The 16,041-nt window shown below is 30.0% G+C and overlaps 1 pseudogene; it reads right to left on the bottom strand.

The window, feature by feature from the left end:
* Window positions 1-16,041, bottom strand: part of LOC106472592 — a 62,032-nt pseudogene that overhangs the window by 12,554 nt on the left and 33,437 nt on the right.

A 16,041-nucleotide genomic window follows, 5' to 3' on the forward strand; every position in this document is an offset into this window, starting at 1 on the left:
ACATAATTATATGAACACACTGTGTAATGTACTGGGATCAATATAAGAACACAATTATATGATCACACTGTGTAATGTACTGGGATCAACATAAGAACACAATTATATGATCACACTGTGTAAAGTACTGGGATCAACATAAGAACACAATTATATGATCACACTGTGTAACGTAATGGGATCAACATAACACAATTATATGATCACACTGTGTAAAGTACTGGGATCAACATAAGAACACAATTATATGATCACACTGTGTAACGTAATGGGATCAACATAAGAACACAATTATATGATCACACTGTGTAACGTAATGGGATCAACATAAGAACACAATTATATGATCACACTGTGTAATGTACTGGGAGCAACATAAGAACACAATTATATGATCTCACTGTGTAAAGTACAGTGTGATCATATAATTGTGTTCTTATATTGATCCCAGTACTTTACACAGTGTGATCATATAATTGTGTTATGTTGATCCCATTACGTTACACAGTGTGATCATATAATTGTGTTCTTATGTTGATCCCAGTGTAATGTACTGGGATCAACATAATAACACAATTATATGATCACACTGTGTAATGTACTGGGATCAAGATTAGAACATAATTATATGATCACATTGTGTAACGTAATGGGATCAACATAAGAACACAATTATATGATCTCACCGTGTAATGTACTGGGATCAACATAAGAACAAACTGTAGAGCAACTGGATGAAGCCCTGTCTTCTGAGGTTGAATAATTTATTTACCAACTTAATTAAAAGATTCAGCTCTTCAGATACTTCATCATACCAATTCATGGGGCAGGACAGCAATGTAGTTTAGAAAACTAGCAATTTATGATGATCCAAATTAGGTTTCAAATAAAAATCCTTTTTTTTTTTGTTTCAAGAAAAACTATTTTTGATGATACTGTATAAGGATGAAAAAATGCATGCTAGAGATGTAAATTAAAGTGACTTGGATCACTGATGCAGAGATCCAGTCCAGTAATACAAGCTTCATTAGTGGGAACATCAGTAGAAACCTACATGACATCAAAACTAGCTATTAAGGCTTTAGGGATTAATTGATGTAGTGTGTTCCTCATGTACACCATAACTCTGCGGTGTTTCTAACCCACACAAGTCAGACTGCTCTATATGACTCATATTATTGGCTTATGATTCTTTCAATGTCTTAGGAGATTCACAGCTTGCATGCTCACATCATATGTAACATCCGCAGACTTCTTTTTTAAGGATGTCTTCAATTTTAGTCAGTTTTATGTGGATTAGAATAACAGTAATCAGTAATTAAATTTTATTTCTTTATTTGTAACAAAATTACATTCTGTTGTGTTTTCTGGGGATGGGTTTGAATTTCTTTTTTTTGAAAAAGATGTCATATTTTGTCAATGTATTCAGTATTGTTCACAATTACAGTAATTTTGCCTTCACGAGTATTTAAAATTTTAATGTTCTTACCATTCTTCAGATTATACATGCACTTTATTCCATTGTTGTAGAGGTTATTTTTCACTTTACAACTTTGGTTATCTAAGTTAACAGTCTTGTTAGAGAATTGTTTTAAATGTTTAGAATACAGTTTTGGAAAACTTCAAACTGTAACTAAGGTCTGACAGTTGAAGTCCAGGATTTCTTCATACAGCTGGAGGTTGTCGGATCGGGTAATCACTAAGTCTTCTAGTAAGGTTTTCTAGGCAGCAAATTGTTTTGTGGGATACAATAAAACAAAAGCCATGAAATCTGCATTTGATAAAAAAAACCAAATTATGCTTTTTGTGGCATCTTGACCCAATCCCCCCTATAATTACTAATAATGGGTAAGTTCACAATTTTTGTTTTTCAATGTGTGGGACCAGTAGAAAAGTATTTCTGTACCAAATCACATGTAAATTGGCCAAAATATGTTGGAGTAATTGACCAAAACCTTCCAAATTATGCTTTTTTGTGAACACTGATATCCCTCCCTAAAAAAAGATTTAAAATGGGCAAATCTAACTTTCTTGTATGTCAATGTGTTGGGCTCATGAAAATTTATATTTGTGCCAGTTTCATCTTGATTGCTGTAAATGTGACCACACAGAAGCCAAAAATATAAATTTTTGGGTTGTTTGACATTTGACCCCTTAAAAAAGCCTAAATCAAAAAGTTGTCTGGACATATTGGACCAAAGTTTCAAGACAACCTGCCAAAAATGACAGAATGACAGTCGACTGAAAAGTGTTTGGAAGAAGAAGAAAAAACAATAAAAAATAGTATGTCTCTTTGTGGAGACGTAATAATTTGTAATAACTGCCCGGAATGCTACATCAGAAAAAACAGGAAGAAAACTGAAAATTAGATTCCCTGAAAATAATAAAAAAAACCTCCCATGTTTACAACCATTTTAACTATAAAAAAAACCATAGTATCTCTTTAAAACAATTTTACTTTAAAAAAAAGAACCAAACATCAACAAACATAAAATTAAAAAAGTCATCTTAATTCAAGAACACAACCTTACTTTAAAACAGCACCCTGTGGTACCAAGATACCTCTACTAAGCCTTTGAGTGATCTCTAGTTGTGTGACCTGTTTGTTTCACCACTATATACATATTGTAAACCATGATAGTGGTTCATAACAGGAATTTGCTCAAAACTCTAACAGAACATTTGGGCAAAAAAAACATCTTTAAAAGCAGACTCATTCTTGAAACAACACTGAAAACCTTTCAATAGTTAAGACCACCCAAACATTGATAATAAACAAAATAAGTGATTTCACAATTGTTACACAAAAATTCAAATTTGCCCATTTGTTATTATTATTATTCACATTATCGTTCACAAGCCTACAGAAAAATCAGCTGGGTATCTTGCACCAAAACCTAGTTAGATATACTTTATGGAATGCTGTGAATGTCCATGACCTATTAAAAAGTTGATAATTTTTCAATGAAAGTTGATTTACATGTGATGTTGTTCTGAGTGGCTGCTTTTGTACTTGACACACGTTTACACAAAACCTCAGGCATAAAGCCACCTAGCATGTGCATTAATTGGAAACTACAACTCATACATTTTCTAGTGAATTAACTGCCACATGAAAGGTTCCTGATTTTGCTGTGTTGCATATTGTTACTCAAACTACTGTTGTTCATCATTACTCAAGTTTGCTGTCTCTACGTTGATTTCCATGACTATATTTCAACAACTTTTTAACACTGGATGAATACCATAGTAGCTTTCCCTACTCAAGTAACGGCGATTGCATATTCAGTATCTATTACCATTTAATATATTATTATTTCATATAGTTATTGCTATTTTTAAATAGTTGATGTAAATGTTGTCGATAATTGCATGCATTTTTTGTGTTGCCTTATTCTAGCAAACACTTGTGCACTGTAAGCTGTTGAAGAACATACATATGTGTCATGTAGACCTGAAAAGGTAAGTATGTTACTGCATATGTTTACATTGCACTAATTTATGTTGTATTATTTTAGAAGAAACACTGTTGCTGTTCATCTTTTGTTACATTACACTTTAACATTGATGGAAGCTAGTCAATAAATCTGTGAATGATACAATCTTTGCCTTCAAGATGGTCCTTTGAGAAGAACTTTACATTTTGTTTGTTGTAGTTACATACCAGTACGCATGTTTATTCTTTTGTTATATATTTTGAACAACTTCGTAGTGGTGGTTGGGTGGATAAAAAAACCAATGCAGTAGTAAACTGTCGCAAAAACATGTAACGTTCAATTGAATGCATGTTCACGAATGTAACGTACAATTTATTCTCCATAAATGGACATGAAAAAACTTAAGAAACAAGATTAGTAAAAACTGTTAATTTACAAAGGAGGATTAAGAATTGCCAGAAAGTATAGAAACAAGTTTAATCAAAATTGATAAGTACTGCAGACATGGAGTCAAAATATAGATTTGTAGATTGAGAAAATAATGTAGACACTATTTCCAGCCTAATTTGTTTACTTTTTTTTAAAGTCCCTAGTTGTAGACTTGAAAATATAATCTTTGCATTTTGATTAAATTTTTTTCTGTACTTTTTTGATGATCCCTATTCACCTTTCTAAATTAGCGATTTTTAATTATCTTCCATTTATATTCCTGTATCAAGATAAATTACTTATACCTGATGAAGACAAAACCTCGTTGAAACACTGTTCATTAGTTACTGTATTATATTTCTAAACAAAGTTTTTGTTACCCATTCAAGCTGTTTCTAAACTTCATTAGTCTCAAAGTAGGTTCCTCATTAAATCTGAAACCTAAAATGTTCATGTAACTTTAGTATACACATCTATATAGTTTAAATAAATTTATAAATAAATACTCACTAGTAGTAACACCATAGAGCAGGAAAATATGGTGCATGGGACTCGTCTCTTCCAAAAGGAAACATATGGCTCATTTACCTGTTATAGTGTATATCACGGAAACATTTAGGAAAAAACATCAGTAAAAAATAGAGTTTTTATAACTTGTAAGACATAAAGTTCAAACATGTGGCCTTAGAAAAAGAATCATAACTGGTAAAAACTGCTTGCGAAGTTCAATTTATACTTTTTTTAAAGGGTAAAGTAATGAGAATTTAGGTATTACAACATCTAGTCTGTTTTAAATAAAACAATAGTACAGAATTCAATAACCTTTAAATGAGAAATGTTTCAAAATAGCATAAGAGTAGACATTTAAAACTTTCAAGATCTTCAATTTTAAACCTTTATTCAAGGTTCTTCTTTACTTTTTAACATCCATTTTTTTAATTTAACAATCTTTTAAACAACGTGTAGTATATTTCTTCATATATTGCTTCTTAATTATTTAAAAAAGTGTTTAATTTTCCTTTTTAAGTTATACTTTTGAAGCCTGTTTATCTAAAATAACTTTTTCAAAAATAATAGAGCATTTTGTAAAGTTTTATAACTTTCAACAATTTCAAGAAAGAGCTCATTCAAAAGATACACAGGGTACGATATTTGTTTGATATAGTATTATCAGTAATAATTTCAGCAAAAATCCAATACTTGACAATTTTGCTGCATTTTTTCATACATGTATTTACTGTTGTTGTCATCATAAAATTTACATTCTGATGATCAAATACAAGGCTGCGAAATCACCATCAATAGAGGCTTGTAAAGAAAACAAGAGAAATGGTGGGAAAACTGGAGATGGTGTCAGATTTTTGTTTTGATGTTTGTTATACATTGAAAGTAGTGATCTTCTTACCCTTGTAACAAAGTTTACTTTCCTTTTCTTTACTGTTGATAAATTAGCTATATATTCTGGCCTTGGATGTTCCTGGTGATATAAAAACAAAAAAAACCTTTTCATAAGGTGTTATATAATTCAATAAGGTAACATGAGCTAAATGTTTGCTGAGTGATTTACAACTTGTAAGGCAGGATTATTAGTTATTATTGGTTCAAAAGGCAATAAAACTATCAAATTATGTATAAGTAGATGTATATTGTTATAATCTTTAAATTATTTAGAATAAATAATTGTAGTTTCCTGTTACAATATGCAGTCATTCCAGAAATAAAAAGAGGTAACTTAGAATTATTTCCGAATTTTTTTTTATGGTGGTTACAAGGTCGGTTAAACTGACTGACCTTGTAGTTATTTATGGTACGTAAAATAACAGATAAAATATAGTTTTTCTGAAAAAAAAAAACAACAACAACAATATTTGATATTTATTAAGGAGGTTTTAAGAACTATACAAGTGATATTTTTAACCTTAACATGAAAATCACTTTGCAGTCAACACTCTGACATCATATAATTAAAATGTTTACTGAAAGCTTGCCAAATTTTGTACCTTCAGAGTCCTAGTATGTATACCACCATGATTACAAGTTCACATTAAATACACAAGCCCAATGCAATAGAGTTCATTACTAAAGTAGAAGTACACATTACCTCTGAAGTGTCAAAACCAGTCATATCCCAATAGTGGGTAATCTTTGCCGAATACCTTTTCCACAATTCAAGAAATGTTCCAGCTGAAAGTAAATAAACACTAAGTGATTGAGATCATAACAGAATACAAATTCCTCTTTAAGATGATACAATTTACAATAATTAATTCAACTATTCTTGTTCATCAAAGAGCTAGTAATAAAAACTTTGTAAAATGTTTTTAATTTTTCTTTTCTTGGGAAGTGTCAAATTACAGACTGAAAAATCTCTAAGTATTAATATGGTTTTTGGATTACTTTGACGTGTTTGATGTTGGTTTGGAATTTTTGAGGTTTGAAGTCTTGGATGTGTAGCAAATTTGATGTGCTTTATGTTGGTTTGAAATTAAGAACATTTCAAATCTTGGAGGTATAGCAAGTTGGATGTTTTTTATGTTGAAGTAAACCCTCTTGCCACAGGCTTCTTTTTACTGCGCATGTCATAAGGTTTTTTAGCGAGTTACATTCAAAATTTAGTTAAACTACTTTTTGTTTAGATTATGCCAGTTAGTATAGTATAAAATTTTAGCTAATAATCCATATTTTAATTGTATATAAGTTTAAGTGCTTAATTTTATAATGCAATATTTAAAAAAATCCTGAATTTCTACTAGTATGAGGAATGTGACATTTTTTCTCTAGGCATCCCCTCTTCTCTAATTTATTCACCACCCCTCCAGTAAGTATGAAATTTAACCTAAATTATTCACTATAATATTGTCATCACTCAGACAAAGCATAACTTTCATAGCCTTCAATCTTGTTTGGTTACAGAGCCATCAAATAGAAAATCAAACTCGTCTTGCCACACCCACCTGTCACATCCTCTCTTTTAGGATTCATTAATAGTTCTCTCTTACGTTTAATATTATTATATTTATAATCAATGGAAAGACAAGATTTTCATCTGTTAAATGACATATTATATTAAATTGTTTTCTGTACAAAGAATTGTTAATTTCTCTTTTAGTACAAACTTCATTCCCATGGGAAACATACTGACTAGCTTGGATAAATTTGTAATGTCTCTTGTTGCATAGTTAGAAAGCCAGAAAAATTGTGATAGTTATGGGACATTGTCTGTTTTGTGCATTTTATTATTTTACGTTCTTTGGTACATTATTTAATTAAATAAAAATTATTTAGCACACTACTATCATTAGTATAAAAAAAGGAGGGTTAAGTATCATTGACAGTCAATGGCAAAAAAAAAGAAGCCCCAGATACTTTATTTCTTGTTTTTATGTGCATTTTTTATTTACTATTATAATAAAAGTAACTAAAATGTAAAAATAGGAAACTATACGTTAGGTTAAATAAAATAAATAATAATATAATAAACAATTTTCATGAGGCATATGAGCAGCTCAGAATAGCTCATAGGTAAGGTAATTCGACAGCGTAATGTAAGCCGCATGTTACCCAATTGATTTACAACTTATAATGGCACAAATAGTAGTTAGACACAGTTCAAAGAGCAATAAAACAATAAAATTTAAGTATTAATAAATGTATACTGTTACAAGTTTAAAGATACTTAGGACAAACAAATGTTATTTCATGTTACAATCTAAAGTCATTCTAGGAAGAAAGAAAGAAAGAAGGGTAATTCAGATTTATTTAGATTTGTTTTGGTGGTTATGAAGTCGGTCAAATTGACCAACCTTGTATAGAGTTAGGGTAGAGAAAATTACAGATAAAATACAAAGTTTTACTGAAAAAAAAAGGTTTGAAATTTATTTAGGAGGATTTAGAGATTACACAAATGAAATACGAAATGTTTGAGATGAAGAAAAGTACTTTTAATCATAACATGAAAACCACTTTGCATTTGGACTAGTGAAAAAAAAGACTCGATATATTCACGAACAAATCATTATTAAAAATACTTCACTAAAAAATTTGATTTTTTGCATGTAAAAGACTTGTAATGTTTACTGAAAGTCTGCCAAATTTTGTGAAGATACACATACTATATTTAAAGTTAGTAGTCTCAAAACTATAACAACTGAGCCCAGAGAGAGTTAAGGAGGTTTCATTTTTGGAGATGGAGGGAGTTGGATGTATCAAGCTTTGAAAGTGTAGCAAGTTGGACGTTATTGATGTTGAAGTTAAGGAGGGTTCATGCTTTGGAGGTGTAGTAAGTTTAAAGTGCTTGATATTGGTTTGGAGTTATGGGTGGCTTCAAGTCTTGAAAGTGTAGCAACATGTGACTAATATTATTTAAATCCTAAAAGTCTAGATTGTTTCAAGTTTCCAATACAAAATTGTGTTAAATTTTTGAGGCTCCTGAAAAAGGGTTAAGCAAGAGGTCATCTATAAAGACACAAACTCAGTGTTTTTTACATTATCCAGAGGTATTCTATGCTAGCAATAGTTTCTGGACTTGAGAGTTCTAGGGTCCTAAAGAGTCAACTTAACATCAAGTCTACAGTTTGTTCAGTTGCACTATTGATTTTTGTAGAATCTTTCAAGTGCCAAGCATTAACATAGTTACTCCAGTTAAAACTGAGACATTAAAAACTAAAATAAAGCCTGAAGTAGAATATTACTTATTCCTCTTCATGTTAAGCATGTAAATCTATATTCTTATAATACTTACCCCAAAGTGACATAAAAACAGCAAAAAATACAGTAGCACCATTGTCAAAAAGATGAGTTATTTTTGCAAAAGTGCATGTCTGGCCTAGTTTTCCATATCTACATGCTTCTATGTCACACTTAGGACATATAATGGTGTCCTTGTAGTCCTCGCAAATATCTTTGCTGTAAAGAAAATGCAATTTTTAAGTTTATAGAATAACACAGTACAGCTGGACAACTCAATCGTAACCAATAAGCATCAATTACAACAATTAATGTCATGTAAAATAATTGATTAATTGAAATTATGTTTAAATCAATTTATGCCACAAAAATATTTTTAAATAGATTAATATTTCAAAACATATCAACTAATCAAAATTAGTGCTTCCAATTATTACTCTGCAGTTATTCCAACTACAAAGTCTTATGTGAGAATAATTAATTAGTTAAACATTGATTAATGAGTCTAATGATTAATCACCAAATTCCACTAATCACCCAGCTCTCTCTCACAGGTGTATCTAAAGTATAATTTAGAAAATGAGTTACAAAAATGTCAATTAATAAACTATTTTAAAACCCTTCCTTTTTCTTTTTTCCCCCCCTTATTCATACCTGGGAGTATTGCCCGACAAGGAAAGGCACCCATACAAAAAACACAGCACTCCTACCACTGAAGCAGGAATCAGCATATAAGTGTAAAATCCAAGCCAGGCAAAGTACAGGCCTATCTTCACTCCAAAATATTCCCTGAAAATAAGTGAGAGGAACAAACACAAAAGTGATTCTTATCACACAAAATACAGAGGATACAATAACTACTGACACAATGCAAAAAATTCTCCCATAAGTATAATCAAACACTTTACTTCATCTGATTACATGTGCCTTATCAAGCTTTCGGGACACAAGTTCAGCTCTTTTCGGGTACCATCATTTTCTGTAACAGAGGAAGTGGGTAGCATCAACGCTTGTAAAGCCATAGAAACTCTTCATTACTGAAGATAGGTTATTTTTTAAGATTTCATAATGGTACTTATACAAAATCCTAGAAGTCATTTTCTTTTTTTAACTCTTAAACGAACAACAAACAAAATTATTCATTACTGTTCGACGTGTTCTCCATAATAGTTCCATTATAGAGAACAAGTTAAAAAATGACATCAGAATGGGCAATGTAGCTGTTTCGTAAGTAAAGTTCCTCCGAGTTTTTGCTAATTTCATCAGTATTTTTGTTAACAATTTTGGCATCTAAAAATGTAAATTATGACTAGAAAATTTTACATTATCAGAAAGGTAAAGAAAGATGACAATGATGTTACTCTTAACACTCAATTGAAGCTATTTACTGTCAGTTACGGTTTAGTGGAACGCTCCCGAAGAAGCTCTAAACCAAAATGTTGTATCTAATTAAAGAAAAATAAATTTGGTGTTATAGTCATTTATTACAAATATTAATATGATTTGAATAGAGCAATATGCACTACAGAAATTAAATAATTTACTCAAATTAAAATTTAATACATTGAAGCTGGATAATGAATGTAATAGGACAAGCATTTATATGAATTTTTAGAAAGGCCACAAAACTGCGGTGTATAAGAACTGGAATGTCTAACAAAAATGTAGACAAAAACAAAAGTGTTAGTTATTTGATAAATTTTCTTTAGTTATTACAGCAATATTTTTTGCTTTAGATAAGATTAAAATTTAAAGAATTTAAACATTCAGGTTGATTTATTCATGAAACAGCTATATTCACCTATTAATAAATGTCCAAACTACTGCCTATTGTCCATTTTAACTTCAAGCACATAGTCATTCTGATGTTTATTCCCAATTATTTATATCGAAGGCAATTTTGGAAGATGTATTGCTTTCCTTTTAGTGTTTATATGTTATTTACTGAGTTTGGAGCTATATATAAAATTGTTTCTAAACGGTTTGTCTTATGTACACATTTTCTCAAATAAGTATTCATAATAACCCTTCCTAGTACAAGCTCTTGTAAACAGGGAAAACAAACTGATGTTGTTGTTTTTTTAATTTCACACAGAGCTGCTAGAGGGTTATCTGCACTAGCCGTCTCTGATTTAGAAGTGACAAACTAAAGGAAACGCAGACAGTCAACACCATCAACTCTTGGACTGCTCTTTGCCAACAAATAGTGGGATTGATCATCACATTATAATTCCCCATGGCTTAAAGAGCAAGAATGTTTGATGACAGGTTTTGATCTTGCAGATTGCAAATTGAGCTCCCGAACTACCAGGTCAAAATATTTATTAAAAAATATTCAGTTCTTAACTTCTTTCCAAGTAAAGTCACCAAAAAAAAATTTATTTGCAGACTTAACAGAGAACTAATGTTATTTGGTAAGGATCCATATGGACCCCCACACAAGTATCCAAGGGTTAAGATTTACATTTGGAATACTGAAAGTGAATTCCTAACTTTTTTATAAGAAATTCTCTAGAACATGTGAGATATTTTCTTTTTGTTTTTAAGTGATGTTTCATTAATGTATCATATGGTCAAACTGAGCTACTATTTATCGCAATTATAGTAGCTCAAATGTTTTCAATATTAGCCTAAAAGATATTAGCTAAATTCTATGGAATTCAATGCAATACAAGATTTCTAATCTTTTAGCATAGCCTTATAGCTATTTAATTTATTAATATCTCTCTCTGTACAATGATTTATTTTATTTGAACAGATTTCAAAACTATATAAGTGCAATATTTTAAAAGTGTCAAATCATCTTGCATAATTTGAAACTCCAGCTTTACTGAGTAACAAAGTTAGAACGGAGACTTCTAGCATCAACCTTCTATAAACTACTTTCTTTTTATGGTATACGAATAAATAAAGCATGAAAACACAAGTAATAATCCATATTCTAATAATACAAGTTTAAATATCTTACTTGTATAAGGCAATATAAAATAAAATCTATAATTTTCCCTAGTATGAGAATTGTGACCTTTGCTAGCTCTCTAGGCATCTCCTCTTCTCTGATGTATTTACCACCCCTCCAAGAAGTACAAAGTTTAACGTAAATTACCTAATATTATATCGTAATCTCTCACACAAAGCATAATTTTCATATTCTTCATTCTTATTTGGTTACAGAGCCATGAAATAGACAACCAAACCCATCTTGCCATGCCCATCTGTCATATCCTCTATTTCAGAAATTGCCAATAGTTTTCTCTGCCACTCAATTCTATATTATTTATAACCAATAGAAAGCCATGGTTTTTATCTTTCGCATTGTTTTTTGTAAAGAGAATTGTAAATTTTGCTTTTAGTTCAAGCTTGATTCACACGGGACTAATAACGATGAGCTTAGATGATTTTTTTGGTTGTTGTCTCATAGTTAGAAAGCCAGAACAATTGTGATAGTTATGGGATATTGTCTGCTTTTTGCACTTTATTATTCTAGTGTTCTTTGGTGCAGTATTTAATTAAATAAATTTAGCTAAGAAAAAGAAGACCCCAGATAAGTACTATATTTCTTGTTTTTCATGTGTATTCTTTATTTATTGTTATAAAAGTAACTAAAACATAAAAATTATAAACTTATTAGTCTAAATAAGGTAAGATAAAGAAAAATAATCTGAGAGCAAGGTGATTTTCATGCTAAAATAAAAAATACTAATCTTACAGTTTTCAAATTTCATTTGCATAGATAGCTTCTAGAACTTTCTAATTGAATATCAGGTTATTTTTAGTAAAACTTAAAAATATTTTATCTATTATTTTCTCTACCCTAACACTATTTGAGCTCAGGGCATTTGATTAACCTTGTAACCACACCAAAAAAAAATTTAAATAAAATTACATTTCACTTTTTCTTTCTAAAATTCCTGCAGATTGCAACAGAATATTATGATTATTCATCCTAAATAGCATCAGGCTTGTATCCGTTAAATATGACTACTATCCAACTATTAAACCTGATAATAAGCTAGGTATACAGCTTTGAATTACATAATGCACAGGCTTCTCATATGTATATCTCGCAGAAAAATTAATCTATTTTTTTCCTTTTTTAGTTTTTTTTCAATTATGATTTCTTATGTAACCTAAGTTTTTAATTTTTGTATTTTTGTTACTTTTATAATAAACAAAAAAATATATACATACAAAAAAAAAAGAGGAAATCTAGTACTTTGATGTGAATACTGTACTTTTTTGCAGTCAAAGTGTCGATAAACGTTAACCCTAATTTTCACTGGGGCTGTTGTTAGTACTTTACTGAATTATTTATTTATTTCAAATATTCAGTTTAGAGCACAACATAATAAAACGCACAAAGTATACAGTGTCCTATAATTATTAGAACTGGCTTTCTAACTAAGCTGTGTGTATTTAAATAATTTCTTTAACTGGTTAAACTGAACTGTGTGATAGAAGCTTTGAATGTATATGCTGAATAGTTCAAAAGCTGTCCTGTGAACAAGATGACGTTATGTATAAAACAGTAAATTAGAATCTTCTTTTTCTATTGGTCATAAATAATGTAATAGCAAAGGTCAGAGAGAGAATTATTGACAGTGTCTTGAGGGTTGGATTTGCAACTATATTATTAGATTATGTATTAGCAATATCTATAAGTTTGACATTTGTATTCAATTTCAGAAGCTCAAATAGAAGTGGAAATATTATCTAAGTTGTGCAATTTGGAATGAACGACCGTTATCATGCGATACTGAAAAGTGAATACTAAAAATTACAAATTTAAATACTTCCTTTTGAAATTCAGAAATTAAAACTTATATTAAAATTTTATTAACTGAATTTTAATACTATTGGATCTCCCTCTATTTTGATTATTACCATATCTTTATAAAATTTTCTAGCTGAATGAAAATACTACATCAGTAACATGTGAGAGAATTCTTGTATTTGGAATGATTTCATTCAAAATTCAACCTGTATGGCAAAAAACATCAACCATGACTCTAAACATGGCATGCAAATATAAAATGTTACTTAGGTGGTTACAATCTTTAAGTAATGCTCAAAACTTTTACAGAGTGATTTATCCTTTAAATAAATCAATTACTGTCCAGTTATTTAATTGGTATTACTCACTTGATGTTATCAAGAGGTTGGTAATTCCATACTGCCCACAAATGAGCCCAGTTGTTCAATAACATTTTCCGAGGGGCTTTGTCATTCGAAGAGTTATATTCCCCCTAATAATATGTCAAAGTAAATTATCAACATAACTATTAGTTTACTGCTGCAAGAAGTGAAATATTTCCAAGTATAATGAAAACTAGAAGAATATTTTAAAATACATTTTACTGGAAAAAATATTGATAACAAACTACAGGAAAGACCCTATTACATAAATTCCTCAAGTCATAAACATGAAATAACTGCAAAAATGACGTCTTAAAATAATACACATTGACTATAGAAATACTTGTGGATAACACTTTTAATGTTTGAAAAACAGAGACAATAGTTGTGCAACATAACAACCACGAAAACTTGAACTTTCACAAGTACTTTATCAACAACAAGCACACTTGGAAAGGAGAATCCAATAAGTTAACTGACCTCATGTAAAGGAAAGGCGGCTTCATACACGTTATCGTTTATGAGCTTCTTTATTCCTGAAAACAACAGGAGAAAAACACACAGTATAAATATTTAAAGCATGAAATATTTAAATATAACAATAATAAATAAAATTATGCGATTGCAATCACTTGTATTTATGAATATGTGACATCATATATTGTTTACCACATGTAACATACCTAAACACATATCTGTCAAGTACTACCGAGGCCATAGTGACTAAGTACTTTTTTTTTACAGTTTATGAAATCCACAGCCATATTACTATTTACTGAAGTTTCGTTTTTGTTTTTGGTGAAATAAGGTATCATTATATTGTTCTCATAACTTGTAGTCTGTTTCAGTTCTTTCCAGCAATATACTTATGTTTCTTGGTAAATGAGTTAATGCATCAATGTTACAACTTCCTTCTTCCAAAATGGTGACTCTCTGAAAAAAAAAAGGCAAATGTTTTGGGGAAGTATAAAAATTTCTGAGAAAATGAACTATTCCAGCCCAAATCCATTATTCCTTTCTTTTTTTGTTTTAAATTTCATTGTTACTGAAAAGCTTGATATGAGTCACCGTGCAATAATATGAGTGCTTTAAATCTGTAGTAACTACAGATAGACATCAAATTTATTACTCGTATGTAAACAGCCTTTTTTGTATAAAATTATAAACATACAATTTTATTTTCCATAATTTCAAATTATCTACTGCGTACTGTATACTTTAAAATACTTCGAAAATGACTGCTTACAAATTCATGAATTGGTTCTTATTCAAACCTTTTCTTCAATTTGTGAAGATACTTTTAAATATGTAGCTGAGACAACATTAAAGTTATACCTATCAAACCTGAAAATACACAGTCTTTTTTTGGGGGGAGAAGTTCATATTAACTTTGAAAAATACAGCATATTATTTGTCATTCTGATATGAAAACACAGATGCAAACACAAAATATACTAAACTCTAGTAACTAAGTTTATTTTGAGACAGATTCAAAAAAAAAAGATATCACTTGAAGTATTCTGTTGGTTTCCATTTCATTAATTTTGCTGCTCAAATAAAAACCTAAATTGACACACTCCACAACCTTGGGAATTGATGACAGAACACAATAAGATAATTGTTTTTTATGTATTTTTCTTGTAATGACACATCCCATTTTTTAAGCTCAATTTCATCAATATTATTGGTTATACGTGCCTGTGTGCTCAGGCCCATCACGACCTTTCACAGACTTACATTTGAAATGTATTTAAGCTACTTAATAATCAGCGTATTTCAAAAAACTTGGCATTAATACAGTTTATAATTAACATTTTTATATTATCTAAGCTTTGATTTCTTAATTTCAAAAGGAAATATTTTAAAAAATTCTCAACTTTCACTTCTTTGTGTCACATGATGCATGCATATGCAGTCTGAATTCTCCCTTATCGATTTTATGTCTTCTCTAATAACCAATTAGAAAAACAATACATATTAATAGGCAAGGAAACAAAATTACAACCTACTACCTGTTTGATTTTTAAAAATACAAATAAATTTGTCAAACCCAACAGAGAATTCCCTCTCATCACATTTTTCAAGGCAGTTACCTATACTATATGTCTTATTTGATGGACAAGTTTATGGCCAATAGTACTATATGTCTTATTTGATGGACAAGTTTATGGCCAATAGTACTATATGTCTTATTTGATGGACAAGTTTATGGCCAATAGTACTATATGTCTTATTTGATGGACAAGTTTATGGCCAATAGTACTATATGTCTTATTTGTATGGACAAGTTTATGGCCAATAGTACTATATGTCTTATTTGATGGACAAGTTTATGGCCAATAGTACTATATGT

Source organism: Limulus polyphemus, unplaced genomic scaffold, assembly GCF_000517525.1.
Source record: "Limulus polyphemus unplaced genomic scaffold, Limulus_polyphemus-2.1.2 Scaffold5451, whole genome shotgun sequence".
In the NCBI taxonomy this organism is placed as follows: Eukaryota; Metazoa; Arthropoda; class Merostomata; order Xiphosura; family Limulidae; genus Limulus; species Limulus polyphemus.